Source organism: Symphalangus syndactylus, chromosome 9 (assembly GCF_028878055.3).
Source record: "Symphalangus syndactylus isolate Jambi chromosome 9, NHGRI_mSymSyn1-v2.1_pri, whole genome shotgun sequence".
In the NCBI taxonomy this organism is placed as follows: Eukaryota; Metazoa; Chordata; class Mammalia; order Primates; family Hylobatidae; genus Symphalangus; species Symphalangus syndactylus.
Genome location: NC_072431.2, coordinates 135,999,317 through 136,026,685, shown reverse-complemented (window position 1 = coordinate 136,026,685; position 27,369 = coordinate 135,999,317). Strand labels below are relative to the sequence as shown.

General features: G+C 39.9%; 1 long non-coding RNA gene across 1 annotated transcript; it reads left to right on the top strand.

Annotated features, from left to right (window-relative positions):
* Positions 1-27,369, top strand: LOC129490803 (uncharacterized). Its single transcript, XR_008660305.2, has 4 exons — positions 1-449; positions 1,142-1,235; positions 23,126-23,347; positions 27,133-27,369. It is a non-coding gene; the product is annotated as an uncharacterized lncRNA (long non-coding RNA).

Here is a 27,369-nt window from a genome sequence, read left to right as displayed (position 1 = left end):
ACCAGCCTGGCCAGGGTGAAACCCCTGTCTCTACTAAAACTACAAAAAAAAAAAAAAAAAAAGAAAAATTAGCCTGGCGTGGTGGTGGGCACTTATAATCCCAGCTACTCAGGAGGCTGAGGCAACAGAATCACTTGGACCCAGGAGGCAGAGGTTGCAGTGAGCCGAGGTCATGCCACTGCACTCCAGCCTGGGTGACAGAGCTAGACTCCATCTCCAAAAAAAAAAAAAAAAAAAAGGTTACTTGAAAACAAAATCACTCATATTAACTTAAAGGAAAATATACAGCATCTCCTAGGTGATCACTATTATGTTAAATGGGTAAATGCTTTATGTTTTTTTCACAACTGAAGCCAATGCTGAATGAAGAGCGTCTGTTGTTCTACATTTTTCAAGGACTGGAATGTTGGTGTGATCGAGACAAGATGGCTGGCTCACTGACAGTTTAGGTGAGAGAAATGCACACCAAAGCCATCTGTTTTGTTACATTACCACAAGGAGAAGGGACACACTCTTATGAGGAATACTCACCGCTTGATATACCTTAACATGAATACAAATATTTTAAGGGCTTCATGCAGAATTAGACAATAGACCTCACTGTGTTACCTGGCAGTCAAGAATTACTCTTTCAGAGTGAATTCACTCTGGCCTATGCATAAATGGGCTTCTCAGGGCAAACAACAACAACAACAAAAAAACCATCAAACATGCAGAGGAAGATGTGAAAGACTAATGTTTCTAACGTAATTCTCGTCAAGCTTGTTGGTATGTAGGAAAAATATATATAACACTTTATTCTAGAAATTTCCATGTAAAGCCACCACTCTGAGTTCCCTGCCACTCCTGCATAATCTGACCTTGCTTAGGAAGACGGAGAATCTGTGGAGCTGGTCTAGAAAAAGGGTGGGCGGGGGCGGATAAGTCGCCCTCTTATTCCTACTTTTCGCTTTTACTAAGAACGCAGGATGGTTGAATGCAAGGTCCCTTTTTATTCTGAGGATAGAAAAAATTCAGGGCTTTCCCAGGCTATTTCACCCACACCAGCTATCTCATTTGGTTTTATCTATGTTTGGTTCTAGATTCACTAAAGATAGAAAAGCCGCATATAACCTTTATGTCTTCCTTTTGTGTGGTGCAGTGATGTAAAATCACCCTATGGGATCCAAAAGAATTTGGAATTCAAATGGAGTTGTTTTCAGAGAGAGAAGAGGCAGAGAAAAGGATATCAGAATGTAAGCAAATCCTGTGAAATTATTCACATTTATATTGAACTTTTTGTTTTCAGAGTGCATGAGAGTTCAAATGTGTAAAGAGTGCATAAGGAAACTGAGTTACCAAAGGGGCAGACTTTTCCATCGATCAATTTAGTATCACTTCTCTTCTCCAAATCTAGGCCTCTGTGAAACTGGAGCTTACCCTTTCTAAATATTTTTTCCTTTGCTAGATGGCAAAATGTTTTTTATTTGTGTGGGTTTTTTTTTTATTATTGGCTGAAACTTAATCTAAAGTTTACTATTTTAAAATAGGAAATTCTGTGACTTTTTTAGTATATTTGCAAAGTTGTGTAACCATTATCACTATCTAATTCCATAACATTTCCATCACCCAATAGAAACCCTGTAACTGTTCACAATTACTCCCAATTGCCCCCTCCTTCACCTATCCCTGGCAACCACTGGTCTACTTTCTGTCTGTGTCGATTTGACTCTTCATACAATATGTCACTTTTTGTTGTATCTGGCTTCTTTCACTTTGCAAAATGTTTTCAAGGTTTATCCATGCTGTAGCAAGTATTAGTACTTCATTCCTTTTCTTGGCTGAATAATATTCCATGGTGTGGATGTGCCATATTTTGTCTGTCTATATTTTTATTTATTCAGTTGATGGACATTTGGGTTGTTTCAACTTTTTGGCTATTATAGATAATAATGCTGTGAAGATTCATGCACATGTTTTGGTGTGAATGTTTGTTTTCCGTTGTCTTGGGTATATAACCTGGAGTGGAATTTCTGGGTCATATAGTAATTCTATGTTTAACTTTTTGAGAAACTGTCAAACTGTTTTCTATAAGCAGTTACACCATTTCATATTCCCTCCAGCAATGTATGAAGGCTCATGTTTTAGTCAGTTTGGCCTGTTATAACAAATTACCATAAACTGAGTGGCTTAAATAATAAATATTTATAGCAGTTCTGGAGGCTGGAAGCCCAAGTTCAGAGTGCCAACATGATGGAGTTCTGGTAAGGGCCCTCTCCCAGACTGCAAACTGCTGACTTCTCCTTATATACTCACGTGGCAGAAAGAGATAAGTACAGAGAGATCCATATGTATTTGGGTCAAATGTTGAACTTTCTTCTATATCCTATTCTACTGACTATAGTATTTGTCTATTCATGTGCCAGTACCACACTATTTTAATTACGGAAGCTTTATATTATGTTTTCATGTCTGTTAGTGCTAATCCCCCCTTGTAGGTGTTCTTTTTCGATGTTTCCTAGTGATTCTTGCATGTTTGTTTTGCCGTATGACCTTTAGTATCAACTTGTCTATAAAATAGCTTGGTATTTTTATTGGAATTGCACTGTATTTAGAAATTAACTTAGGGAGAACTGATATCTCTTAATCTTGTTATCCTAGCCAAGAACAGGAAATGAATTTCCAGTTGTTCAGGTCTGCTTTTGTGTCTTTCATGAGTGCTTACAAATTGTCCAGATATAGGTTTTGCCCATTTCTCGTTAAATGTATTCCTAAGCACTTAATCTCCTTTGCTGCTAATATAAATGGGCATTCCTTACTTTTATGTCTGCTGTTGTTTTATATATGAAGTCTACTGATTTGGTATGTTAATTTTATAACCTGCTAATTCACTAAATTACTTTATTGAGTTGGTTTTATTATTGATTCTCTGGGTTTTTCAAAGTATACTGTTATATCACCTACAAATACAAGCAGTTTTACTACTTCTTTTCCCATTCTTATGCCTCTAATCGATCTCTCATCTAAGGGCATTGGCCAACACATTCAGTACAATGTCTGAATCCTGCATGTTGCTGATTACAATGAAAATACCTCAAGTGTTTCCTCATTAAATAAAATACTAACTTTAGGACTGAGATATACAAACCTTATAATGTTGAGGAAGTAGCCCTCAATTCCTATTTCCTTGAGAGTTTTTATTATGAATGGGTAATGAATTTTGTCAAAGGCATTCTCAGGATCTATAGAAATAGACATATAAATTTTCCTTAGATTTATCAATATAGTGTACTGTATAAATAGATTTCCTAGTGTTGAGCCAACTTGTATCCTTTAAATATACGCTATTTGGTCATACTGTATTATTATTATATATATATATATTTTTTGAGACAGAGTCTCGCTCTCTTGCCAGGCTGGAGTGTAGTGGTGACATCTCAGGTCACTGCCATCTCTGCTTCCCTGGTTTAAGTGATTCCCTAGCCTCAGCCTCCCAAGTAGATGGGACTACAGGGGCATGCCACCATGCCCAGCTAATTTTTTTTTTGTATTTTAGTAGAGACGGGGTTTCACCCTGTTGGCCAGGGTGGTCTCGATTTCCTGACCTCATGATCTGCCCACCTCAGCCTCCCAAAGTGCTGGGATTACAGGTGTGAGCCACTGCGTTGGGCCTGTATTATTCTTTTTAATGTGGTAATGGATTCTATTTGCCAATATTTCGTTTGCTGATTCCCTTAACTTTTGCCATACCTTTAAAAAGACTCCATCCCAATTTTTTATTTTTCAAAATCCCAGCTGGATTGGGAATTTTTCATTCAGAATTTTTACAAGAATGTTCACAAATGATATTTGTCTGTAATTATCTTTCTTGACAGTTTTTATCTAATAAATATATCAGTTTTACGCTTGCTCATAAAGGAATTATGAATTTTTTCTTTCTTTTAATGTTTTAAAACAATTACTAGAACAATCTGGTCTTTGAAGATTTGGTAGAAATCACTCATGAAACCAACAGGACATGGTAACTTTTTTGGTGTCGGCTACTTCCTTATTAATTTTATATCTTTTGTAGAAATTAGTCTGTTTAAGCTTCTACCCTAATGGTGTCAAATTTGGTAATTTTCATTTACCTAAGAAATTATCCACCCTATCTAGGCTTTCAAATTTTTTGCCTTGGAAACCTGTGAAGTGGCTTTTTATTATATTTTAAATTTATTCTGCTTTGACAGTTTTATCTCCCTTGCCACTTCTTAGTTGAAATGTTTGTGCCTACTCCTTGTTTTCTTGATCAAGCTAACTAGTAGTTTGACTATTTCATTAATGTTTTAAATTATAATTGTTCTTTGTTAATTAGATCTGTCATTTTCCTTTTTTTTCAGCACTCTTTCTGAGTCCTAGGGGGTATGATCCTTGTACATGCTATCCTTATATTCTTTAGAACTCTGTTTACTAGCCAGTTCTTCATTACCACAATCTCTTTTTATAGATAATTATATTAAACTTTTCCATTCAAATTACTATGTGGCTTCTGTCTCCTGATGAGACCCTGGCTGTCACTTGGATTTGTTGTTGCATTTGACATCTCTTGGATTTGTTCCCTTCTTTCCACCTGCTTAGCTACCAGCTTCCTCCAGCCGACATCATATCCATCATATCGGATTTGGATTACTACAATATTCTTGAAACATCTTGTTGATCTCCAAGTGTCCAGTTACAGTTCTCCTTTAATATAGCCTTCATAATAACCTCAGATTACCCTATCTCAAATCCAATCAATACCATCACGCCACTTTCCATTGAAAATGCCCTCAGTTGATACACTAACCTAAATAAGAAGTCTAAACTCCTAAGCATGAAAAATAAGACCCTTTGTGCTCTGGTCCTTTCTTAATTCTCCAATCAAGTCTCTTATTTTGTCCCCTTCCTCTCTCTTTTATTTGCACTTAAGGCACAGTTGCAGATATTCTGAAGTACCTTGAACAAATTGGGTGATTTCGCTCTCCTTATTCAGTCATTGTTAAACTGCTCCCTCCCTTGGGAATTTCATAGAATTCCGTCTCTGATCCTGTCTATCTGGTGATTACCTCCTCAATCCTCAAGACTCAATTCAAGGATACCTCCTCATTTTTTAGATCTACCTCCATATTTTAGAATGGAAAAGTTCCTCAAAGACAGGAGCCATGTCTTGTCTTACATCTCCAAATTCTGCCTCAAGGTAGGCGCTAAATAAATGCATGTTGGATGTTAGATGAATGGATGAATTTTTACAAATGTATTTAGTCTTGGTACAGCCACGTAAGGGTGAGACCCTTTCAATGATCTACGAAATGGGTGTGATCTATAGGACACACAGAGCATTGTAATCTGGAGACAATTTCTATTGTCCATAAAGTGACATGTTGAGGGTATTGAGTTTGAAGTCTTGAGGTCAGTTCCTGTATTTTCTACATTCTAAGTTGGATGTTCTTGTGCAAGACATTCTGAGCATGATACTTTAACTACAAAACAGATATAATGTTATAATTATCTATAGGATTTAGGATCCCAACAAAAAACAGAAGCTGTACTCAGCTTGGATATTGAAAAAAATTAATTACTGAGGAGTCTTTATACAGGCATGGGAAAGATTTAAGAAACCAACAAAAAATGTCAGGGAATTTAGTAGCTTTCAACAGAGAGAAGCCACTACCGCCTAGTCCTAAAGGAGCAAGTGAGAAAACAGTGTTTCTGGAGCCTGATGAGAATTGAGCCTGTAAAGAGAGGGTTCCTTAGAGGAGGTATAGACTTAGAGATGCAATTACTGCCAGAACAAAGAGCAGAGCAGCAAGGCAGTAAAAGAAAAATACCCTGACCCTTCTCTCCTGCCCTATAATCTCTTGCTGGTGCTTTCCTTTGGCTGAGAAGAACCAGAAGCTAGGGCCTAGGGAGCCTGGGAGATACAGTCTGGAGAGTCCACTCCTCATCCTTCTCTAAGCACAGAGTGGGGTGCAGAAGGGCAGAGAGCAGATGGGAGACTGAAAGCAAAAAACAACCAGCAATCCACCTCATTTATTTTTGTGGAGTATAAAACGCATAGAAGAGTAATATAAAATATATGTTATAAATTTCATGCCAAAAAATTCCCATATTCAACATCAAGAGAAAACACCAAATATTCAATATTTGGCTTTTTTTTTTTTGAGACGGGATACTGTGACAAATATGGAACTCTGATTATTTGTCTCCCGTCTGTGGGTGGGTAGCTCTTTTGGTTAGAGCCTGGAGTTGATGAGGACAAATTCAGAGGTTCAGGCACATGGGCACCAGAGTTATATGGGCACAGACTACACAGTCCAGGCTTTGGTGTCTTGCCATTATCACAAGGAGGCCTGAGCACATCCTTTGCCACTGACCCCCACATAATTTTGCAGTGTGTGTACTAGGTATATGTTAGAGGTGAGATACTCAGGCATTCGAATATATCTTTCCGCAAGTTGTTTTAAAGGCTTATAAGCCATTTCTAGTAATTATTCAATAATTATCCAACCAACAATTTCTATACTTCCTAGAATAAACAATGCTTCACAGAGGGTGTGGGAGTACAATGTCAGGGTATGATTTGAGGAACACCCATCTGAGGAGTCTCTCCCAAAAGGATGTGCCCTACTCATTTCCCCACAATTCTAATGTGAGAATTCCTACAATTCTCACATTAGTGATCCTCCTTTGGGTTACTTGCCATGGTGTCAGTAGTCTCATCCTAAAATATACCCAAGGTACTTAGGGTTAATAAGAAATTTGCACGCCGCTCTATCATTTCACTTATTAGGTCAGATTACTTGTTCATTCACTCAACAAATGTTTACTGAGAACCCACTCCGTGCCAGGCACTATGCTCATTGCATTTATACAAACAAAGAATGGTGCAATGGCATCGGCTACTAGGAGGTGGGGGAAGGGTGAAGACTGCTCATAAAATGCAGCACTAGGAGCCTGATCAGAGAGGACACAGCATTGTGTTCCTGGTTAACCTAATGAGGGAGTGAAGGGAGAAAGCTATGGGTCTGGGGCAGAGAGAAATAATGTGAGCTCACTTTAGTTTGGCAAAGAGACGTGTCTAAGGATATTGAGCAAATAATAATATTCATAATTATGTGATCACTTAATATGTGCCTAATAGACTGTTAATATATTAGAGATTTCTTTATCTCGATGTCTTCCCTTACATGGCCAATATTGTGATGCTCATTCTTTTGATGAGAAAATTGAAGTTCAGAAAGGATGTGATTCACTCATGTCCAAGCAGCTGATGATGGCAGATTCAGGAATCAGGTCCAATTTCTGCCTTCAGAATATGAATTCCTTCCTTTCGGAAACATCGTCCTTCTGTGGGATTCAGTTAGTAAAACATCTTCTTCACCTGAAACTTAGCTGTTCTTAAAAATTGCTTAGATTGTTGTGAAATTGATTTTCTCTTTCTTGAAAAGAAAAAATATCGAAAGGGATCTCTCATCTTTACCAAAGGCTTATCATGGTTTTGCCCGCATCAGTTTTGTTTTCTGAGGAAAAACTGAGAAAACACACTAACAGGTTACTCAACAAATGTTTGGTGAATGAATGGCTCCATAATTAAGCAGTTAAAAGTCACGCAACCCTTTATAACATGTAAAACACAAGAAGATGTCTCAATTCTTCCCTGAGAGTCATTTCCCATTAAATCCCAGTTTTCCACTTGATGAACTGCAGGCCCTCCCAATATCAACAAAGATTAGGCAGTATTTCCTTGCCAGGCTGAGGCTGTTCCTTGCTTGCTGTTGAGAAGCAAACTATAACAAATTGGGGCTGGACCAAATAAAGAACCCATAAATGAGTAACTTTGCTCAATGACCTTCTAGCTTTCTTGGCTTGGCACGTCCCATGGAGAAATAAAACTAAGCAGAGAAGATGACCAAAGAGTTTCAGGAAGTTCTGTCTCCTTTCTTGGAATTTGTCAATGGGGTTATTTCCCATGGATAACCTGTCTTTTAATTACACTTTGGCAGGCTCAGAACTATGAAGTTATAGGGATGGGTGGGCCTATAGCCAAATGCTGATCCCCTCAGCTGGCTTAATGAAAATTACCAGGACTTTGCCCACAACGGGCGAGGAACAAAAGGCCTAGGTCAGCTGCTTTGGGAGATGTGGCTGCTCCCAACCCCCCTACGTGTTTCCAGGACATGGCTGATGGAACTCAGTAGCAAGAGTTTGCTCGGTGTGAAAGTGATAGAAAAGAAAAGAGAACACAGTTTTCCCAAATAAAAACTAGCGAAGACTGAAGAAGCCTCCAAATCATGGAGAAGGACCTTGTACTTTTCTGACCTGGTTGAAACATCATTTCCACTTCAACTCTGAAATGCAGCAAATAGATCAAGGGCTATCAAAAGATCCCGTCTGTGAATTTCTACCAATGACACATCATGGTGAACCTGTCTTGGTTCTTGTTTGCCTAAAGATAGCAGGGGAAGAGAAGCCACTCAAGACACTTCCCTTACCTGCCTTCTGTCTGCATCTACATGGTCTCCAGTGATGGCTGAGTGTTCTTATCTCTGATTCCCACCAGACAGGCCCATTATGGCTTCCATCTGGTAATCTGGCTGCTGAGCTCCAGTATCACCACCCCCTCCATTTGTCTTTGCAGTCCTAGGAGTGATAGGTAGGTGCTTCCCATTGTTGCTAATCTCAGAGTTGTCTCACCATCTCATTTGGTTTCTCAGCTCCTCTGTCTATCATTTGTGTAAACAATTCTCTGAATAAATCTACTCTGGTTCAACCCTTGAAGTGGTTTCTGTTTCCTGATTAGACCTTGACTGATACATATGTATTCTTCCCTTTACTGTAATGTTGTTACTCAGGAAGGTTACAATCACAATTCATCTAACTGAAAAGTCAATACTTTTCCTGCTTTATCTTGCTATTGACTGGACTACAGATTCGCATCAAGTGTGCGAGAAACGGCAATGACACTTAGAGGGCTCTCAAAGCATATCTTTTGGACACATTAGTTTCTCTGGCATGTTGTGACATCCTAGGTTTCATGTGTCCTTGTAGCCAGCTTTTATCCAGGAAGGAGGTGATACCATCCAGGGATGAGGGAAGGTGGCTCCACCCACCTCTATGACCTGGAGCAATGGAAAAGCTTGGTAAAGTATATGATACTTTATATATAAAAGTAACTTTAGAACACATGTTAATCAGGACAATGTTGCAACAAATGTTAGAAACTGAATCCAATTAATTTAAGCAAAAAAAATGTATTGACTTACATTATTGAAAAGCCCAGAGACAGCACGAACTTTTCACATGGGTGGGCCTGAGAGTTTAAACAATGTCTTCAGAAATCTGCCACATCTCTCTCCACCACTCTGATTTGCTCTCTTTTATGTTGGTGTCAATCTCAGACAAATGTGTACCCGTGATTGCAACAAGAGCCTACAACAGCCCCAGGTTACCCTCAGTCTCAGAAGGACATCTTCTCTCTCCCCGGACCAACCACTGTATCTTTGGTGATGGGGATCACAGGCTCTGGGAGGTCAGCTTGAGTGAAGTTTATGACTCCTCAGCCCCCTGTGGGAGGGGAAATAGAGTTCTTGACTGAAGAAAAAAGGAATTCTGAGCAAGTGACAACAGATATAAAATACCACGAGGCAGCCAGGTACCAAAGGGAAAGTATTGGCTTTGAATTAGAAAAGTTGAAATTGAATTCTAACTCTATTATCAGTTTGCTGTGAAAGTCCAGGCAAAGTATTTCACCTCTCTCAGACTTGGTTTCCTGATTTGTAAAACGTGGATTTGGCTTGGAACAGTAATTTGCAAGCATTTTTAACCACAAAATTCTCTATTCAAGTAAACTCTTATGCAAAACAGATAAAACCTTGCCAAATTTGCTTAGAGGGGTGATGAGGGTACTGGAGCCTTATCTCCTTGATGGGGCTACTTGAAACTCCTATAGTTCCTTGGAACACAATTTGAGAAACCTTGAAGTAGCTGATCTCGAGGGCCTGTTCCAGCTTGAACTTTGGGGAATGCTATGTAGATTGTCCACCCCTCTTTAATCTAATTTTTCTCACTTTCCCTCTATTTATTTTTTGGCTAACATCATGAACTTTGGCTATGTGTGAGAGGCCACTTAGGAAAAATAATCATTTATTCAAATGCTCAGCCAATTTACTTTGGCCTATTTGTAACTTGCTTTTCCTGACGGGGAGGGAATAAATTTATAAAACACACTTTCAAGTTGGGGCTAGAAAAGGTGAGTGTACAAGTGAGGAAAAGTAGACAACGGAAGTTGCCAACGCTGAGCTGAGCTGGAAGCTGTGAATTCAGGAAGCCTCCTTCTCCCCATTGCTGCGCTCCCTTGGCATCCGCGGCCAAGTGTACACTCTGGAACGGATGGCAGAGGAGGATGTTGTGGGTTTTGGCTTCACCACTTGTGAAAACTTGCTCTTGGGAAGACACCTTCAGCCCCAATACGAGTGTTTGATTGAAGTCGAGCATCAGGGAAGAGAAGGGAAAGCGGTGGTGGATTTAGCTTTCCGATAGCCAGAAGACAAGGTGAAAGGAAGGATACTTTGACCCAGAAAGTGCCAAGAGTGAGAAATTTGTGCTGAGGTGACTTCAAATGAGGCCAGGACCTTTGCTTCTCTTTTTCATGTAATTGTTTATTCAGACATCTGAATAAAGAGAGGCTAATAGGTGGCAGACACTCTTTGGGGGTGCAGAGATAAATAAGTTGTGTTCTCTAGCCTGTGGGACTTTGGAATGAAATAGGGGAGGCAGGCAGATCAATGCAAAATGCTGTGTGGGAAGGCTGATGTTCCGCTGGTGCACACAGGCTGGTGACGGCTGGTGTCTGTTCTGACTGGCTGGTGTCTGGGCTATACCAACTGTTAAATATTTTAATATCATCCCTGCTCTGTGATGTGTAAGAAGTATAACCAGATAGATGTGTACACTCCACAGTACTAGTACAGAGAAGGAAAAATAGCTGGTGGAGTTAAAGAGTGTTTATAGAGGTGGTAGCATTTTGTCTGTGTCCTAAAGGAAGAGTAGGACATTATTCAGAGGTGGAAGAGGAGATGGGAAGGGGGCATTCTGGAGGACAGAGGGAGTGGGATCATGTTCTGCAGTCTGAATATGTATGCAGAGGCTGGGAAGACAAACACATTGTTTGGGGTGAACTGAGCATAAGTTGTTAGGAAGTTCATCAAGAAGTGGGAGCTCACTATCTTCAAAATATATCCAGAATTCAACCACTTCTTTTCCTTCACTACTGCCAGCCTGGCCTGGCCCGGCCCATTCTCTTCTCTCCCCTGAATTCCAGCCACAGCCTTGGAAGAGGCATCTGCTTCTCTCCTGCTCCCTACAGACTATTCTCCCTACAGAAGCCCGGAAGATCCCTTTAGAAACCAGGTGGAATCTCCTAATGTCTCTGCTCAAAGTAGTGCAATGACTCCCCACATCACTAAAGTTGACGTTCTTACATTTGACTTAAGTGAGCAAGCTAATTCCACATCTATAGTATTTCATGACCTCCTCTTTTACTCCTCTCCATACTACTCACTTCGATCTGGCCACACTGGCCTGCTACTTCATCCTCAAACTTGGCAGACACACTCCTCCCTCAGGACCTTTGCTCCAGCTGTTCCCCGTACCTGGAGCTGCCACTCTTCTTCCAAGTATCCTTCATCTAAGTTTCTCATCTGTAGATCTTTGCTCTTGAAGGTTGTGCTGACTGCCTTATTTCATTTTGCAACCCGATGACCCATCAGCCTGTGAATCTACCCTCTTCGACCTATTCTGTTTTTTTTTTCTTAGCAATTTTCACTTTCTAATATGTTATATATTTTCTTATCAATTATGTTTATTGTTTGTCTTTTCTTGCTAGAATATAAGTTTCATGAGGGCGGCTATCCTTGTCTGTTGCTTTGAAAAAAATCTCAAGTGGTCAGATGAGTGCTGGGCTCAGAGGAGGTGCTTGATAAATACTTATCAAGTGGTAGGGAGTGAGGATTTGGTAGATTATCCAAATACTTGGTAAAGCCAGCAATTGGACTCAAGTTTGCCCAGTGGCTCGTGCCATCACTCCTGAGTGGGAAAGGAAAACCAGTTGAAGTGTTGATGCTGGTGGCACTGGCGGTGGGATTTTACACCCGTCATGCTGATGCTGGACAGCATAGACAATGCTACAGTGAAGGAGACAGCAAGCTATCCTTGCTCAATTTGTTGCTGCAGGCTCTTTTTTTCTTTTAAATAATAAAATTCCGTACTGAAAAGACATCCTGTAGGTGTGTGTGTGTGCATGTGTACGTAGAGGCATTGGCCTCCATCCTAGAGCCTTACCTAATTTGGCAGGCATTTAACAAAGGCAGCATTATGGAATACCAGTGAATTATCTGGCAACAGAGGGACAGACCAAGAGATGCATGGGTATGGAGCGCACCTGATAGGATGAAATGTTGGTCATTCACAGATGTCTTTCAGAAGGAGTCACCAACAAGTGCTACATTATGTTTGTCTTGTAGAAACTCTTTATTTCCTGTAAGGTTTCTGACCTTGAGAGACAAGGCTGACATTGCAGGCAAGAGCCTCAAGGTTAGGCAGTTCTGCCGGGTGCGGTGGCTCACGCCTGTAATCCCAGCACTTTGGGAGGCCGAGGCGGGCGGATCATGAGGTCAGGAGACCGAGACCATCCTGGCTAACACAGTGAAACCCCGTCTCTACTAAAAATACAAAAAATTAGCCGGGCGTGGTGGCGGGCGCCTGTAGTCCCAGCTACTCGGGAGGCTGAGGCAGGAGAATGGCGTGAACCCGGGAGGCGGAGCTTGCAGTGAGCCAAGATCGCGCCACTGCACTGCAGCCTGGGCGACAGCAAGACTCCGTCTCAAAAAAAAAAAAATGCCTGGACTTCTCTGGAATTGCCACTCGGGACCTACACCTGCTGCTACCACCTGCCATTGGGATTTGGCGCAGGGATCCGCTTAGCTGTTTCTTCATGCTCCAGGCTTCCACTGGTTAGTGCTGAGGACTGTCAGCTAGTATTGAGAGAATGTCACTACTTCTCTGTCTAGAAAGAAACACTGTCTAGAAAGAAGGCTGGGTTGTGAGGAGACAGGGGACAAACATAGAAAAGTCAAGACCAGGCCTCAGCCTGGCCGGTAGTTAGATTTTTTGCTTAAATTTAGGCTTACTCTACATGTTAAGGCTCCAAAGAATACTAGGGAAAGAATTCTTTGCTAAAATGCATGGGCTCCACTGAATGCCGTATTTAGAAAGGAATCACTCCTTCTAGTTGTGCCGATGTGTTAAATGAGTAAGGCCACCAAGCACTCTTAATGACGAAAAGGGATAAAAAGTTTCCTCCTGGTTTTCTTCAAATCACAGGCATCAATATAAGGTAGGAGGCTATTGGATAAGCTACTGCTTATCCAAAAGAAACTAAATTTATTTTGCACAGAAATCAAATTATTAACCCCCAAGCTTTCAAAGTTGTTAGATTGACAACCACCAAAGATGATACCAAAATGTGGTTGTCTGGGAAATTTATTTTCATATAACATACAATGCTACAATGGTATCTTCCACAGAAGAAACATTTAAGTGCCGCCCCTCCAACCCTCATTACCACACACACACCTTATTTTGCCCCCAGTTCACCTGTACTGGTGTTTAGAATAGCACAAGGGTCTATTAAATCCTAACCCTGTTTTGGTCTCCAGACTTACCAAGTGTCATATTTGACCTACTTCACCACTTGAAATTCCCATCCTCCATCATAAAACATTTCTAACAAGATACCTCCCTGGTCTTACTATGGCTTTTTCCAATTTCTTCATTATAAATGCCAATCATGCCTGCCCCATAGTATACAATGATTTTGGACACCCTCTATGCTACCAGTCCTTAAGCTTCAGTTAGTGTCTGAATCTCCTAAAGGGCTGGTTAAAGTACAGATCACTGTGCCACCCCCAGAGTTTCTAATTCAAGAGGACTGGGGTAGGGCTGTAAAGTTTGCATTCCTGACAGGCTCCCAGGTAAAGCTGATACTGCTGGATCTGGGATCTTACTTTGAGAATGTATGTTGTATGCTTTCTATTTTGACAGCTCCTTGAAGAAAACGAAAACCAAAACCAGTTGATTTAGAACTGAACCGGGTGAAATTAGCAAAGTCAACAGCTATGAAATTAAACAGCAGCAGAAGGATGACTTGGTATCAAGTGAGGTCTGGGTGTGGAGGTGAATGTGCTATAATTCATGCTCCTTAGGGTTCCTTAAAAGATCTTTCTTCATCAAGAAAGATCCCAAAGACTGAAGTGATCAGTATCAAAATTCTTTCAGTTGCAAGTGATAAAAATAATAATAAAAATAAATATCAACCCAAACAGGCCAAGTCAGAGAGGATATTTATTGGCTCGTATCAATGAAAAGGAAAAGGATGGTCTGACTTCAGGCATGGCATGAACCAGAAGCTTAAAAGAATTTCTTTCTATAACTCTGGCCTCTGTATCCTCTCTATTTGCACCATTCTGAAATAGATTCTTAGATCCTGGTGGCAAGATAAACAAGAACCACTTTCTCTCACTGGCCAAAGTCTTTAGAAAGCATGCTGTTATAGTTGCTCAAAGAACACAGCCTGCGGGGGTCACCTGTGATCCAGAATAGAGAAGAAAAAGGGCAAGAAGAGGACCAATCGATAGTATATTAACCATAATGGCCATTACTCCTTGGACACTGAGGCAAATTTGTGACAGTATAAAAATTACACGGAACTATTGTTATGATCATAGCTTCCCTTTACCCAAATCCAACTCCATTCAACTAAGAAAATGCCACTAAGACAATGTGCCTTGGGGATTGTCACACAACTTTTTATCTCTTTTGTCACCATTAAATGTGATGTTTTTACTGGTGAGCTTCATGGCAGAACCTGTCATTGTAGTGAGAGAATTTGCTAGAGAGAGGGGCGTAGGCAAAGGGAAATTGTAGCTACCCGTTTCCCCAGATCCACAGTAACTTTTTTTGTCTTTCTTTCTGCTGAAAAACACCTGCCTGGCTACAGAGTCAAATAGGAGACTCTGAAGGGACAAGATGCTATTTTAAGTGCGATTTTCAGTCTTACAGAGTTTTCATTTAGTTTTTCATGTAATAGGCACATGTACAAAAGCAATTAAGCTAGAACAAAGCAGAAAATAACAGCAGGCAACTCTCTGCCTTCGGTTACAGTGCTCCCAATCTGGAACACTGTCAGTCACTGGTGGGGCTTGCAGGATTAAACTAGCTGGGAGAAAGAAAAACAATTTTTTTTGGCTGAGTCAGCATCCAAATATAGGAATCCTTCTGAAGGACTGCAGGTTTCTCAGAGGGCTATGCTAGAGGCAAGGAGTAGATTGATTTTTTAAAGTCCATACGGAAAGAAATAATTATTGCAAAATGTGTGCATTTCCTGAGTTGTGGTCTGGAAAAACCATTTTTGGGCCTGGGACACTCGCCTCCCTGTTTGAGACTCTGGAATGAGTCTTTATTTCATTGTGCTAAACCATCACAGCAATTATGTTCCTAGAATGATATCAGCTAAAGGATGTGTTGGGGTTTTATTTTAGTTAAGTTAGATTGTAATTAACAAGAAGTCACGTATTAAAGGGGTATGTGAGAAACACAGTGGAGGTTAATGGAATTAAAGGGAGGGAAATTTCTGGGCTTTAGGGCTTTGCCACTGCCAAGGCTCACTCACTTGCATTCATTCTCTCCCTCCATCTCACCATATCTCCAATCTTCATTCTCTTCTGCTAAATACAGATTTTTAAATATGGTAGAAGATGGCCACCAGCAGCTCCCAATTCATGCCCTTCAATTTCTATGACTCAAAAGGCAACACACTCTGTTCTTCCCCAGTTGGGGAAAAACCCCAGGGAAAGAGGACTCCATAAAAGAGATGAGAGAAGAATGACCTGGAAGTAGAAGAGGGAGGGCTATGGCCACAGAAACCAGAGCAGGATGGAATTTCAAGGAAAAGGCAATGGTCAAAAAATCAGACACTACAGAGGGATGAAGTAGAGTGTGATGAAAGCATTCCTGACAAGGTTTGCAACACACAAAAAGTTAATGTCACATTTTTCTGCTCACACAGTATGTGGATATATAAACAAGCATATCACAGTGCTTTTCTTGAATATTAGTTTGCTAATGCTGTCACTGGACACATCAATTTGGTCAACTGCCCATAAATTTATGGCTCCTTGTAAAGCTGCTTTTACCTAGTTAAAAAGTATTAATTAACATAAAAACAAGTTTTGATAAAAGACTCATGAACAATGAAATAAACCCAGTAGGGCAGTAGTGGGCCTAGCCTGGGTATTATGCTCACCTTCCCTACTTGCTTTGTCACTGGGGAAGGAGGACGAGGTACAACAGTTGGCCAGGTTGAGTCACATCATGGCTATTCCTGTGGGGAGGGACCAAGTGCTATGACTGACAGCCCCACCAAGATTACACAACTGGAGTCGGGGAGAAGCTATTTCCCAAAGAGGAGAAGGGAGAAAGGTACATACTTTTCTGTGTACAGACAACAGAATGGTTACAGGAGTCCAGCCAAGTGTAAAAGTATCCCCAGTCCTCCAATAGCACCAATTATTAGTTATTCCTATCAACATTTATTTTGTACCTACTACGTGTCATATCTATGTTAGATCTTGGGTACATAAAGACAAATGGTATAAGATTCCAACCTTTCAGAGTTTGAGTTATTGCTAAATAGACATGCAAAAATAAACTGGGTGTTATGGAATGAGAATTGTAGTAGAAGAATTTGAAAAGTAGTATGCGAGAAGGAGAGGGAAAAGGATGCATTCTGTTGGGAAGGAGGGATGAGAATAAGATTCATAGGAATCAAGGTTCAGAGGAGGGCTTTAAAGGAGGAATAGGAGGTTTCCAAGTAGACAAGATAGATTTCCAGAGATTTCCCAATTTAAATACTCACTTAACTCAGTTTTACCAGAGAATATTATAGGTTTGTATTACATAGGGCAGCACTTAGGAAATACAGATCTAGGGCTAATTTGAACACAGAAATTAAAATTTACAGAAGTTAGGCGATTTGATCAAAGTAATATAGCTAGAGAGTGGCAGGGCCAGCATCAGAAGTCGGACTTCTTCATCAACAGAATGGTGCTCTTTTAATTTCCCCACATAAAATCCTGATGCTCAAGGTTCAAAGAGAAACAGTGAGCCCTTGTCATGGTTTTTAGTAGGTACTATCTACAGTCATGAATCTAACTATAGCTATTATGTGACCAGGACATTACCAACTCATTAGCCTTGAAGAATGGTGAGTAGCAAGTGTTCACAGTGTATTTTACATTCATGTACAAATTATTGGAAAATATCTGTTTCAGAAAAACACAACTGGCCACCAGAGATAGCCCATATGTTACATCCAATAATTAATGGACCTTGAATTATATTTTAATAAATTGATGAGGACTGAGTTTTAAGACAGGCTATTTTCTTACTGGAGCTGTGACTCATAAGGAGGGGACAGCCCCCCGGTTTTTATCAGAAAATAAAAAACTAAGGGGAGAAGCCTTCTGTTTTACACACATTGACTGGTAGGGCAGATGTGCAGAGCTGACAGATGCCCAAGAGCTAGAAAAATAATTGCTTGGAAGTCACTGGGCTGAGACAGCTGGAATGGTTAGTTTTTTCCTATGGCTGTCTGAGCTAAAGACTCTTTCAAATTCCTCAGCAGAGGCACGGAAGCCCCTGTGCAAAGCCAGCACAGGAAGGGCTAGTCTGGGTTGGTCTGGTGGACTAGGTGGGCAAGAAGCATGGTCTAAAAGGCAGTGGGAGCTGGAGAGGGCAGCAGCACAAGTCGTTCAGAGTAGTAACAGTTGTGGAAGTCACTGTGCCATTGTATACTGCTTTCTTGGTACAGGCAGCCCTGGCTCCACAGCTATGAATATAATGATTGACAAGAAACTGACGGAGGGCCCTATTTTTGAAAGGAGCAAAGGTATGGCCTTGTGTGTGGGAATGTAGTCTGAGCAGGAGAGTGAGGAATTGCATAGCCATCATATTCCAAAATGAAGAAGCTATTAGAGAAATACAGACAAGCATTATGCATTTGTGGATGGCTGGCAGAAGAGAACACATCATCCCCCAAGTCTCAGTAAAATATCCATCACTCCGGAGAAAAGATCAATATCAACAATTATCAAAAATGGGGGAAAAACTGCCAAAAGGACTCTAAGCCAGCCATGTTAAACATGAAATGAATTACCACTCCCTGCAATGGGATAAAATTTCTAAATTGTCATCACAACGGAAAATAAACACAAAGCCTACACGATTCCTTGTAGGCTTTCCTCCAGCCTCTTAGAGAGACCAAGATCACTCAAGACTCAAGTTCAAGGTTTCTGCCTGCGTGTCCTTCTTGCCTGTTTTGACTATATACATACATATATGTGCATATATATGTATATATGTCTGTGTGTGTATATATATATATGTGTGTGTAGTATATATATATATACACATATATATATATACTACAACTATGTTATTGGTGTACAATAGGTTAGAGAACTCAGGGCCATTTCCTGTAAGGGACTGGGTTATCCATAACACTTGCTTGGTTATTTTTTTATGATTTAATAGGGAGACTTTCCATAGCATGAAATCTGGCTGTGCCATTTACAGGCTGTGAGACCTTGGGCAAGTTACTTAACCTCTATGAAACACAACTCAGGAATCTTGGAAAACAATGATTGTATGAGATAATATCTAGAAATAGATATAGAGCACAGCACTGGAACATGGCATGTTCTTAAAATGGTAGCTATTCGAATGGTTATTATTATTAAATCACTGTGCCTGCCTTTGAACAGCTCACAGCCTAACGGGAAAACCAGACATGGGTATGATTCATGCAGATAGAACAGTATGGGTTGTGGTTACAAGTATGGGTTGTGCTTATTTTCATGTTTAAGATTGCCTTTGTATAGTTGGTTTCCTCTGGTGGTTTCTGTCCAGATAGTGACACTATTTGCAGAAATTCTAAGGAAAAATCACAGTCTCTCATCAGGCTAGAAGTATTCTAGATTCTAGAACATTATCAAGATCTTTGCCTGACATGAAAAGGCAGAAAAGACCTATGGATGCTAACGTCTTCAAGGAACTTGAATCTCAACGTTGGCTGCACTAGGAGAGCTTTTAAAATTCCAGTGCCCGTTCAACAAAGATGACAAGACGATTTAATGAAAAGACAATCTTTTCAACAAATGGTTCTGGAACAAGTATCCATATGCAAAACCTCACAAGACACACAAAAATGAACTAAAAGTGGATTACAGACCTCAAAATAATACTAAAACTATAATACTTATGGAAGAAAACGTAGGAGAAAGCCTTCATGATCTTGGTTGACCAAAGAGTTTTTAGATATAACAGAAAAGCAAAATCCATAAAATGAAAAATAAATATTTTATACTTCATCACAATTTAAAATGTTTGTATTTAAAAAAAATAAGAAAATGAAAAGTGCAGCCACAGACTGGAGAAAATATTTGCTAGTCATATACCTAATAAAGTATTTGTTAATAGAGAATAAAATAACTCTTACTTCTCAGTAATAAGAACACAATCCAGTTTTAAAAGGGGTAAAAGATTTGAATAGAAGTTTCACCAAAGAAGATATACAAATGGCTAATATGCACTTGAAAAAATATTCAATATAATGAAGAATCCAAAGAATATAAAGAATACAAATTAACACTACAATTACATATAACTACACAGTTATTAGAATGGCTAAAATTAGAAATCTAAACAACACCAAGTGTGGTAAGGATATAGAAAAAATGGAACCATCAATCATTCATTGCTGGTGGGAATGTAAAATGGGAAAAGTCAGTTTTTTAAAAATAAGTTAATCGTAAGCTGACTATACAACCCAGCAATTCTGCTCCTAGAAATACACTCAAGAGAAATTTAAACATATTTCCATACCAAGGTGTGTTGTGCTTATGTTCATAGCAGCATTTTTCATAGTTGCACCAAACTGGAAACAACTCAAATGCCCACGAACTGCTGATAAGTCAAACAAAATGTAATATATTCATACAGTGAAATAGTGTTCAACCATAAAAAGGAACATACTACAGCTATTCATAGCTGTGGAGCCAGGGCTGCCTGTACCAAGAAAGCAGTATACAATGGGACAGTGACTTCCAAAACTGTTACTACTCTGAACGACTTGTGCTGCTGCCCTCTCCAGCTCCCACTGCCTTTTAGACCTCAACAATATGATGAGACATGAAAGGAACCAGAGCAAAAGACAACATATGTTATGATTTTCTTTATGTGAGTGTCCACACAAGACAAATTGATAGACATAGAAAGCAGATCAGTGGCAGTCTGGGGCCACAGGTAGGAGCAAGGATTGACGGCAAACTGGCAAGAGGGAACTTTCTTGCGTGATGGAAATGTTCTAAAACTAGATTGTATAGATGTCTGCACTCCCATGTTCATTGTAGCACTATTCACAATAACCGAAATACGGATGCTGTGGATCTATGTCCATCAACAGATGAACAGGTAAAGAAAATGTGTATGTACACAATGGAATGCTATTCAGTTGTAACAGGAATGAAATCCTGTCATTTGCAGCAATAAGGATGGAACCGGAGGTCATTATGTTAAGTGAAATAAGTCAGGCACAAAAGGACAAATACTGCATGTTTGCACTTTTGTGTGGGAGCTAAAAAAGTGGCCCTTGTGGAGATAGAAAGTTGATTGGTGGTTACCAGAGGCAGAAAGAGCAGAGGGGAAGGAAGATAAGAGTGAGGTCAGTTAATGGTTGCAAAAATATAATTAGATAGAAGGAATAAGATCTAGTGTTTGATAATACAGTAGATCATTATAGTTAACAATAATGTATTATATATAGTTCAAAATAGCTAGCAGAGAAGAATTAAAATGTTCCCAACATAAAGAAGAGATAAATGTTTGAGGCGATGTGTATCCCAATTACACTAATTTGATCATTACACATTGTATGCATGTATCAAAATATCAAATGTGCCCCCAAAATATGTGCAACTATTATGTATCAATAAAAAAACACTAGATTGTGGTGATGCCTACACAATTCTTTAAATATATCTATTTTAAATAATAGAATTTACCATTATAACGGGTGAATTTTGTGCTATGTAAAGTAGACCTCAATAAAGCTATTTAAGGCATCCTGTTGTCCAGGCTTCCCTCCAGACCCACAACATTGGAACCTTTGGGGCTGGGACCTGGGCATCAGCATCCTGTAAAGCTTCTCCACATATTCTAATGGGCAGCCCATAAGAACCAAGGTAGAGAAAAACCTGTGGATTTGAATTGCCTCTTCACAACTCACCAGCTGTGTTACTTAGAGAGTATTATTTAATCTCTCTGAACATTTTTTTCCATGTCTATAAGAAAAAATAATACCTACCTCATCAACTTCTTTTGAGGCTAAAAAAAGATGAATGTAGAAGAATGCTGAATAATGTCAAGCTGAACAATTGTCTAGAAACTAGAATAGAGATAACAGTCATAATGTGTGCTCAAGACCTGAAAGTCAGCTACAGTTTTGTCAAGAGACCCTGAGCACAAGACATTCTTATACCAGAGAGCCCTATCAGGCTAAATTCCAGAGTGTGTAAGATTACTTTGATCTGTGTCAGTTTGGGACAATTTAATAATCTCCCAAAGAGCACTTCCATGAGACCAGGCTTCCAACAACAACAGACTGAACTATCCAAGATCTTCCTTTGGATTAAAAATGTTTTGATGTCAGCCAGGCATGGTGACAGTACTTTGGGAGGCCAGGCAGGCAGATCACTTGAGGCCAGGAGTTTGAGACCAGTCTGGCCAACATGGCAAACCCCTGTCTCTACGAAAAATACAGAAATTGGCCAGGCATGGTGGAGGTTGCCTGTAATCTCAGCTACTCGGGAGGCTGAGGTGAAAGAATCACTTGAACCCAGAAGGTAAATGTTGCAGTGAGCCAAGATCCTGCCACTGCACTCCAGCCAGCATGACACAGCAAGACCCTATTTCAAAATAAATAAATTAATTAATTAAATACAAATATTTTTATATCATTAATAATTTGGGGTTGTTTTGCAATTGGAGTTAGGGTCAGATAGTTGAGGGTTTCTTTCTTTCTTTCTTTCTTTCTTGTTTTTGAGATGGAGTCTCTCTCAGTCACCCAGGCTGGAGTGCAGTGGCGCGATCTCAGCTCACTGCAAGCTCCGCCTCCCAGGTTCACGCCATTCTCCTGCCTCAGCCTCCAAAGTAGCTGGGACTACAGGCACCCGCCACCATGCCCGGCTAATTTTTTGAACTTTTAGTAGAGATGGGGTTTCACCGGTTTAGCCAGGATGGTCTCGATCTCCTGATCTCATGATCCACCCACCTTGGCCTCCCAAAGTGCTGGGATTACAGACATGAGCCACCACGCCTGGCTGAGGTTTTAAAACCTCTAAACCCAGCCTCTTTCAGCTATTATAAAGATATAAAAAATGTCTTGTACCAATTAGAGCGTGTTCAGCTGCAAGTAGCAGAGTACCTGATTTTTAATGTCTTAAGTTGCAATTATTTTAAATTTTAACAGATAATCTGGAAGTAGGCATTCCAAGTTTGCTTTGGAAATTCCGTGGTATTATAAAATATCCAGACTCTTTAGAATCTTGAGCTTTGTCAAGGGCAATATCTCTCCTCACGATCAGAAAACAGCTGCCAGATCTTCAAGAAACTCAATCTCATATGACAGCATCCCAAGTAGAAAGCTGGAGGCAGCTACAGAGAAAGGCTTTTTCTTCACATGCCTCTTTGTTATTAGGAAGGAATGAAAACTCTTCCCCAGAAGTCCCAAGAAGACTTTTCCCTTTATCACCTTAGATGAATTGGGTCAAATACTCACCCTGTTAGCAAGGAGGGAGAAGGAATGTTTGTCAGGGAAGCATCCAAGAGCATCTGCCACGTTGCTAATTTTCATACAGTGTTTTGCAGCTATGCATATGCAGCAGACAGTGTTCTTCATTACAGGCAACAGAAAATGTCCCTGTCTAATTTAACCAGAAAATGACTTTATTCACAGATTTTGAGTACTTCAGAGCTGTCAGGATTTCTGAAGAGTGAAACTTGAGGTTAAGCTGCCAGAAACAATGCCCAAAGCCATGCTTGAAAACTGTTCTAATGAAGAAGCCCCTACTTGTGTCAGTCACCACACACTCAATGGACAGTTTGCACCATTGCTGTTCTCCTGAGGAGAACTTGATCTTGCTTTCACCATTACTGCCAAGGCTGCCAAACAGAGAAGGTGAGTGTGCTCCTTAACCCTTGGTTGTTGCACAGCTAGCTCCCAAATCTAAGTGTGCTGTGAGCGCATCTGATTGCTGGAGCCTTGGTCATGTGAGTTTTCCAAGCTGCAAGGGAATCTGAGACGGTGAGTAGCTGCTATTTTTGGTACTTCTGAAGACCCATAAAGAGAAGAATTCTCAACTTAGGAAGAGGTTTAGATACTAAAATTTAAACTAGAGTGAATGACGCATTCACTACAATGTTAGTTATCTCATTTAATTCTCACAACCTTTTGTAAGTTGTCCTCATTTTATGGAAAAGGAAACTGAGGCGCAGAGATACTTTACCATGTCCAAAAATCTAAGCTCTACAGAAAAACTCAGACAATTAAGCAAAACTAGATGTACAGGGATGTATATTGTGCATTATTATAGCAAATTAATTGAAAACATACCAGATATTCATCATTAAGTATTTGTTAAATAAGTTATGATATATTTATACAATGGAACACTGCATAACCTTTTACAAAATGAGCTAGATTTATAAGTTCTGATACGAAAATAAGTTTAGAATATATTGAGTGAGAAAAACACAAGTTCCAAAATGATATAGATAGTACAACTTCAGAACAGTTTCAAGAGACTCCAATTTTATATACATATAGATATATTATATATATTGTATATACAGGTAGTCCTAGGATTAGTAAGATTTAACTTAGGATTTTTCAACATTATGATGGTGCCTATACAACCATTCTGACTTTCACTTTCAGTACAATATTCAATAAATTGCATGAGCTATTCAACACTTTAATATACAATAGGCTTTGTATTAGATGATTTTGCCCAACTGTGGGATAATGCAAATGTTCTGAGCACATTTAAGGTAGACTAGGCTAAGCTGTAATGTTTGATAGTTTAGGTGTATTGAATGTATTTTCAACTTATGATGGGCTTATCTGGATGTAACTCCATTGTAAGTTGAGAACATTTCTGTATTTTATACACACACACACACACACACACACACACACACAGAGCCATGTATACCAACCTGTTAACAGTAGTTGTTTCATGGGGATATTAATAAGAATTCTTTTTTCTGTTATATATACTTGCAATTTTTGAATTTTCTACAAGTATGTAGTATTTTATAAGCAGCAAAACACTCAATAAATCCAATTTTAATTGAACCAAACTAATCATCCATAACAGTAAGGTTCCTGTTGTTTAGACAATGGAAACGGGGAGGCGGGCCTGTCCATGTAACTTAAGGGCATTTTTGCCTCTGGGACTTAGATATTGAAATAAAAATTAATGAGTCACTCAAAAATATGGGATCAGTGGGAGAGAAAAAAGGTAAGGAGCTTGGCTCCCCTTCAGAGGCAGAGCTAGCGGCAACTGGGGCTACAAGGGTCACTGTCTGTTGAAGTTGAGGGAGGATAAAATAATAAGAGAGTTCCAGGCAGCAGGAGAGTGAAGAACAAGTGCTTCATCCCAGATTAGGAAAGGATCCGGTAGCCCGAGATATGGATGGGTAGAGAAAGCAAGACCAGTGAAATGGGTCAAAGAGATTAAACCCTGGTTGGAAATTGAGCAAGAAAATTCTTGCCTGGGAGGCTGAAACAGGCCAGGCCTAAGGCAGTGCCAGGCTTTGTTCTCAGGCCTAAATGCTAGGATAGGAAGCTGTAAGTTACATTGTGGAATGCTTTGGTGTGGATTTTTTAATAGTAAATTTTTCTGATACAACTTATTGATGAAAACTGTTTCTAGCTATAGGAGTCCTATATTCCAATACCACAGAGGGTACAATTAAATATACAAATGCTGAAAGAGAGGCAGTATAGCTTAGAAGAGCATGGACTTCGACTTGGCGACTCAGATGGTATAGACAAAGAGATGACTGTGGATGCCACCAGAGAAGAGTCACTAATCCAATAGTTTGGGTTTTGGCCAGTCTCCATAGGAGAAATGACTTTAGCATTGATGAGGACATCCCAACCCAGGCTTTACTCTGATTTGTGGATGACCTGGGCTTCAGTTGTGAGATTTGTGGTGGTGGGAATCCACATGCTCTAACTTTGAAATTCTCAGCCTTTTGCTATAAAATAACAAAGAAAGAATGGCTACAATGAACCAGAGTCTAGTTGGTGCTGAATGGAGAAAATAAAAGTGAGCAACATGGCTCATTAGTCAACACTGACTCATACTGAACATGGGAGGACAATTAAGGAAGAAGATCCTAGCGGAAGGGTCCCCACCAAATTGTCATCTTTCCCTTTGATGTGATGAGGTTTGATGTTGGCAGCTCATTCTTTGCACTCCCTGCTACATATGTGATGCCTGTCAATGTCAATGCAGGTATCACAAATAACAGGAGAGGCACTGGAATTACACACCCAGAGGTCTAGAAAGATCATTTGACCCAATTAAGGAGGAGTGTTTCTTCTGGAACAAACTTCCAACATCCATGTGGATATCTGACTAAATCTTTTTGGTTAGTCCCCATGCTGAAGACATCACTTTGTTGCATAGCTTGCAGAACAACCTAGCACATGCCACATGTATTTTGTTTTGTTTCTTTCCCATTTTGTTTTGCTTTGCTTTTCGATATCGAAGCAACCCTAAGCCACTAGACATAGCTTCTCCAAAGACTTCAGATCAATGATTTCCAGATGTGCTATTTGTAGTCATTCAAAATATTAATTGTAGAGCCAAAATATAAATGTCATCAATCCCTGGAGGCATTATAGTATAATACGTTAGAATGCAAGCTTAGGAGCCAGATTACCTGGGAGTGAATCTTGTCTCCACCACTGGGGCAAGCTATTTAACCTCTGTGTGCCTCAGTTTTGCCACCTGTAGGATGGTAATAATTATAGTATCTATCTCACACTGGTGTTGTGGGAATAAATTAATTTTCTTTTTTTATAAAGGGGTATGTACAATAGTGCCTGGTATGTAAGTGATAAATGTTAAGTGTTGTTAGTATTGTAGAATCCTGTCAACCACTCCTGTAGGACTTCAGAAGGTGGAAGTGCATGAAGTCATCATAACCCTTGAGCATCCTGGTAAGATATACAGCTTTATAGATTTAAAAATGTGATGTACTCAGTGCATGAATAGCTAAGTGAGTTCAAGAGACTATTCCATACAGACCAAGCTCAGAAACTGACAGAAGTTATAATTGTTCCTATACCATTTTTTTAATTACAGTAAGATTAGAACAGGCAAGGGGGCACCAGATATCCATGTCAGCCTGTCAATGTATCCTTCCCTAGCATGCAAACCTACATGGGATGTCAAGTTTCCATTTGAAAATTATTTGGTGAGCAAAGTTGTAGAGCTGGTATCCTCATGTTACCTGGTTACCAGATACGAGAGGTAACCAGGAAAAATAAATTTATTGGATGCAGATGTTTGAGATTATTTGTCATGGTGGGCAGTGGGGATATGAAGTCAAAATATCTATTTAGAATGTGCAATCTTCAATGAAGCCTGACCTCCAACCATAAAATGTGTCAGATGACCCTGGAAAGGGACAAAGAACTTGATGTCTGCTAAGACATGCCAAAGCCTACACAGATGAGAGGACTGCCATCAATCTGGGCTCTACATGGAAGAAGCAATGGGGTTCAAAATTCTCCTTTCCTTGAAGCTTCCTCAGAAGTCCTCTCTTTTGGTTTTGTTTTGCTTTTCCTTCCCTCCTGCCCTGGTTCATTTTCTGATGCCATAACAGAATACCATAGAGTGGGAAATTTATAAAGAAAAGAGATTTATTTGGCTCACATTTCTATAGGCTTGGAAGTCCAGGACCAAGGGGCCTCATCTGGTGTGAGACTTACTGCTGCATCGTAACATGGAGGATGCCTTATGTGGTGAGAAGGGTGAAAGCAGGTGAGTGCATATGAGACAGAGAAAAAGGGGGTCCAACTCCTGAGATAATGAGCCCATTCACCTGATAACAACCTTAATCCATTATGAGGACAGAGCCTTCATAACCTAATCACCTCTTAAAGACCCCACCTCTTAATAC